This window comes from Saimiri boliviensis, chromosome 3 (genome assembly GCF_048565385.1).
Source record: "Saimiri boliviensis isolate mSaiBol1 chromosome 3, mSaiBol1.pri, whole genome shotgun sequence".
Classification (NCBI taxonomy): Eukaryota; Metazoa; Chordata; class Mammalia; order Primates; family Cebidae; genus Saimiri; species Saimiri boliviensis.
In genome coordinates, this window is record NC_133451.1 from 114944739 (window position 1) to 114950803 (window position 6065).

Consider the following 6065-nt stretch of genomic DNA (forward strand, 5'->3'; position numbering starts at 1 on the left):
TTTCGGGAGGCTGAGACGGGTGGATTACCTGAGGTCAGCAGTTCAAGACCAACCTGGCCAACATGGTGAAACCCCATCTCAAAAAAGAAAAAAAAGAAAAAAAAATTAAAAAAAAAAAAGTTATCCATACCAGTAAAAAATGTACAACACACACACACAAAGAAAGATAAAGAGTCTTTGCTGTTGGAGAGGCAGAAAATGAACCACAGTTATGAAGCCATGGCTCAAAACCGCTTGGTACTTCCTCCAGTAGAATTAGAGGTTGGAGGGCAAAGGAAAGGATTTTGAGGACACATACTGGTCATGTATGTGTCAAATGCTGAGGACAGCAGGGAAGGTGGCTTTTCGTTGGTGTTCTTTGAGATTCCAGGAGTTTATTGGTCATGTTTCATTCCTTAGGGAAACCATTCTGGAATTTCATCATGAAAGACAAACAGAAAGCCATTTTGCTGCATCAGATCTTCTCCTCGGGTGATAAGCACTGGGGATTCAGCTGTGAGTATGCACATCTCTGCCTTTAACCCAGGGGATGGGGCACACGGGAAAAGGGGAGTATCAGTTACAACATTGTGATGCACCACGGCACCTACAGCATTGGAGGCCATTTTCTCATACTTCCTTCATTTGCTCTTTGACATGGTTCCTGACCAGACTTACTGGGGTGCTGCTGATGGTGACGATGGCCTGTCTGGAGCAGCCACTGTGATTCTGCCAGCTGTAACAGGTCGGGGGTTGGGGGGGTGCGGCGGGGTATGGCCGGGGCTGCATGCTCTGTGGAGCCAGCAAGAGCTGGGAACAGGTGAGGGCCCCACTCTTTACTGAGTTGGCGGGGAAGGAGCCAGTGCTCTCAGGCATAGCCACAGCCACCCAGCAGCAGCCCCAGACCCTGGCATCCCTGCCCTCTCAGCAGCCCAGGAAGCCCACTGCCCCTACAGGCTTGAAAGTGCCTGTTCCTACTCCCTGGTGCTTCCCCACTCCTGTCACCTTCTCTGGGATGGAGCAAAGTTGTGGCCAAGCCTGGGCACTGTCACGACCCAGCACTCAGGGTAGCACTGACACCAGCCCCCTGCTGCCTCAGCCACCTCCAGACTTTGGGCACCAATGAGCATGGGAGGGGGCTGGGGCACTGAGGGAAACTCAGTGTGAACCTGCAGGCACCCATCAGTGTAGACAGCCTGGGCACTGCAATGGCATGTTGATGGCTGCAGGAAGCGGACAGATTCCTCAGTGAGAAGGGACAGGTTCCTGGTGAAACCTCTTTTTCAAGCCAGGAATGGCCTGAAGCTTGGGGGCTGGGCTAGTGTTAGTGAAGTGAAGTTAGCGGCCCAGAGTGAGAGCTTCATTGGTGGCCATTCAGCCAATCAGATGGTGCTTTTTCCAGGCCTGCTCATGGCTGCCCATGGACCAATCAGCATGCACCTCCTCCATTCTGAGCACATAAAACCCCCAGACTCAGCCAGGCTCACACACTTGTTGACAATCTGCCTGCAGAAAGGGGCTACCCACCCTGGATCTCCTCTCCACTGAGAGCTGGGCACTGGTTAGGATGACCTGCCTTCAGAAAGGAGCTATCCACTGTCTTCCTCCATCTCAGAAAATAAAAATAATGCCTACTCTCTCCAGTGTCCCTGTCCCATGACAGCTCTTTGTTAGAAGCTTCTGAGAGGGGCTCCGATGGGCAGCATGTCGGGCAGCCTCTCTTTCCCTCTGACCCTGTGCTGTCTCAGGGACAATGGTCCCACCTCTGCAGGAAGCCGTGGCATGGGGAGAAAGAGAACCCTTGCTGCCAATTCAAGCCCTTGCTATGTGCCAAGATGTTGGCGAGGTGCTTTCTGACAAAATCCTTTATGCCCTCCTGGCACTATGAGGGAGGTTTTCATACACCCACTTGTCAATGAGAAGATGGAAAATTTGAGTGTTTACAAACTTCCCAAGTTTTCATAACTCCTAAGTGGCAGAGATAAATTTTCGAACCAAGTTTATTTAATTTAAAGGAAATAGTTAGATTAAAAAAAAAAAAGAAGAAATAAGAAAAAAAAAAATGCCGGGCGCAGTGGCTGACGCCTGTAATCCCAGCACTTTGGGAGGCTGAGGCGGGCAGATCTCCTGAGGTCAGAATTTCAAGACCAGCCTGACCAATGTGGTGAAATCCCGTCTTTAAAAAAAGAGGAAGAAGAAGAAGGAGAAGGAGAAGGAGAAGGAGAAGGAGAAGAAGAAATAAGGAAATAGTTGGAAAAACCTGTCTTGACTGGCCTGTGAATGATACCTGTGATCCAGGTAAACATACAAATGGAATTCCAGACATTATGCATTTTCCTCTTTCAACAAATATGGAAACAGTCCTCTTATTTCACACATACCTCAGCGACACTCTCAGGAGGCAACCTAGAGGAGCTACTGGCTTAGGGGACAGAAAGGAGGGATAGTCCTCTGGGTCAGGTCCCCTCATGCTACTCCATGTAGTGACAAGTTCACCTTCACATGTCATTTCTTGCATACCACACCCATTTGCATATTCACACGCCTGCAGAAGGCGAGCGTTATCTTTCACTGCTGGGAGGGTTGCCTTTGAAATATTTTGCCTGAAAGTGACCTCCAGCAAAATCATTTGAATCAGTGTAGATCTCCTGTCTTGGGTTCTTGTCACTCTGCTCCAGGAAGGGGGAAGAGCCAAAATTTACTGCACTGAATCCTGACCACCTGGGAAGAAGAAGAAAATATAGCTTTCCTTAATAACCCTTGCTGAGGCCGGGCGCGGTGGCTCATGCCTGTAATCCCAGCACTTTGGGAGGCCAAGGCGGGTGGATCACAAGGTCAAGAGATCGAGATCATCCTGGTCAACATGGTGAAACCCCATCTCTACTAAAAATACAAAAAATTAGCTGGGCATGGTGGTGCGTGCCTGTAATCCCAGCTACTCAGGAGGCTGAGGCAGGAGAATTGCCTGAACCCAGGAGGCGGAGGTTGTGGTGAGCCGAGATCGTGCCATTGCACTCCAGCCTGGGTAACGAGAGTGAAATTCCGTCTCAAAAAAAAAAAAAAAATAATAATAATAATAATAACCCTGGCTGATTAAAAGGGAATTGCCACTGGGCGCGGTGGCTCAAGCCTGTAATCCCAGCACTTTGGGAGGCCGAGGCGGGTGGATCACGAGGTCAAGAGATGGAGACCATCCTGGTCAACATGGTGAAACCCTGTCTCTACTAAAAATACAAAAATTAGCTGGGCATGGTGGTGCATGCCTGTAGTCCCAGCTACTCGGGAGGCTGAGGCAAGAGAATTGCTTGAACCCAGGCAATGGAGGTTGCGGTGAGCCGAGATCGCGCCATTGCACTCCAGCCTGGGTAACAAGAGTGAAACTCCGTCTCAAAAAAAAAAAAAAAAAAAAAGGGAATTGCCATTTGGACCTGGAGTAAATAAGTTGAAGGGGAGGGGCCTGGTTTTTAGATAGACTCTGTACTTAAAACACAATCTTTCACTCTCTCTACTTTTTCTTCAGAACAAACCAGATTTCATCTTGCCAGATATCTGAGGATATTCAGATCAGGTGAGTCAAAGCCATTTGCAAATGTTATTATCTCTTGTAGAAAAGTGGGACAAAATGAGAGTACAATCTGCAAATCTGCAAAGGAACCCAGGTCACCCAGATATTCCGCAGAAATGAATAAACCCATAAACCCGTGACTGCTCATGACAATCAGAGTTTATTTTTTGTTTTAAAACTGGCAGTGGCTTTCATCTATAAAGCTTTAGTCCTGCATTGGACTTGTTTTCTGATACTTCAGAGATCATCCTGGGAAATAAAGCTGCCATGCCTTACCTACGGGCAAGGAGTCAGACCCCTGCTACTCATTTCCTGAGAATGATGGATCCTTGCTTCCCTTCGTGGATCTTATCTTGCCTGCACTCAGCAAGATGATGATCGAATTTTCAGGTTGGAACTAGAGCTCCGAGGAGTGGGGGGCTGGGAAAGGGATACCTCCCACTGGCCCGAACACTATTCCAACCCCCCTCCTGGCTCAAAGTAATGCCCAGCTTCTGGCATTTGCTACGAATACCTCACCTCGTGGCCCCCCCAGCGCCTTGGGATGCCCCCATCTTTTGGTCTGGCCTGACCTGGTCTGGCTCCTCTCCACCATATTGGCATATTTACCAAGTTTTCCGTTCCTTAAAGTCTAGCTCTGCTGCAAATAGCCTGGCTTTCCGGCTACAGCTCAAGAAAGGCTCTTACCCACCCACACAACTGCTGGGTGACCTGAGTGCACCCGAGTTTTGGGAACACGCCAGAGACAGAGAGACAATTAGTTAGCTGGAGGACTGTATTAATCAGTCTCTCCCAATGCAATTGTGGCACAGAGCCAAGGGTATTTAGCCCCTTTTGATTGTTTGCATCTAAAGTAGTCGCTACGTTCATCAATAGCAATTAATATCTCCTGAGTGCTTTCCAGTAGCATGGCATTGAATTAAGTCTGCCTAGGGCTTTTCATAGCATAGAGGATGTGACATTTCTGGTCTCGATGAGCATATAATCATAAGAAAGAGATGACAATTAATTAGCCAATATTTACAGTGTGTGTATTTAGCCTAGGCATTTTGCTAGAAGCTTGTACATCACAACTCAATAATCATAGAAGGGACCATCAAATAGACAGAGGCTGTCTCCAAAGCCCGGAGCCCTGCTTCACAATGGTGTGGGAGAGTTTGCTCTCACACTCTGGCCCCAGACTCCACCAATGGTTTTCAACCATGAGCAGTACCTTCCTCTCAGGGAGTGTCTGGAAGTGTATGGGAGCATTTGTGATTTGCCTTAGGCTACAAGCTGGCATTTACTATGTGTAGTACAGGGATGCTGACGTTCAATAACAAGCCAGAGGGTCTTACGCAACTGAGAACTTTCCCACTCAAGATGCCTGTAGAACCCCCGTTGACAGCTGTCAGACTGGCCAGGAGCAGTGGCTCTCGCCTGTAATCCTAGCACTTTGGGAGGCCAAGTTGGGTGGATTACTGGAGATCGGGAGCTCGAGACCAGCCTGGCCAACATGGAGAAACCCCATCTCTACTAAAAATACAGAATTAGCCAGGCGTGCTGGCACGCGCCTGTAGTCCCAGATACTCAGGAGGCTGAGACAGGAGAATCGCTTGAACCTGGGAGGCAGAGGTTGTGGTGAGCCGAGATCACGCCACTGCACTCCAGCCTGGGCAACAAGAGTGAAACTCCCTCTCAACAACAACAAAAAAAAAGAAAAAGAAAGAAAAGAAAGCTGACAGAGTAAAAGCTGTGAACATTGAAGAGTCCTCTGTCGATGTTCCTCCCCCATAGTTTGAGAAATCCTCTTTTGGAGGGGAATGACATTCAGAGGGGTGAGGGCCAGGTTGACCCAAATTCTCCAGGAACCTGACTGCCTCAGGCATGAGAGAAGAGTCATCTGTTCTCCTAACAAGTCCAGAAGATCATATTTCTCATTGTTACGACTGAGTTATCTTTTCTGGAAGAAGTTAAGCAAGATTCTAAGTTTGGAGTATTATGTGGCCCTTGTTTTCAACTCAACAGTCACATCACAGTGTGCCTTTCAGGGTAACGTTTCTTAATAATCGCAACCAATTAAAAAAGGGAAAAAAATGGAACATGAAGTATAAAAGGGCTAGCACCCAGTAGTAAAATGTGCATCAGAGACCCTGTTGGCGCCTGAGCCCCAAGCTTCCCACAATGGTCGGCATTATGACCAAGCTGCCCACAGATTTGCAGCAAGAGGCTGGTGAGTGGCAGCCTGAAAGCACAGAAAAAAGTGGAACAGGCCGGGCGTGGTGGCTCATGCCTGTAATCCCAGCATTTGGGAGGTCAAGGCCAAGGTGGGCAGATCACCTGAGGTCAAGAGTTCGAGACCAGCCTGGCCAACCTGGTAAAACCTAGTCTTCGCTAAAAATATAAAAAAAAGATTATCCATATGTGGTGGCGCGTGCCTGTAATCCCAGCTACTCGGGAGGCTGAGGCAGGAGAATCGCTTGAACCCGGAAGGTGGAGGTTGCAGTGAGAGGAGATCACACCATTGCACTACAGCCTGGTG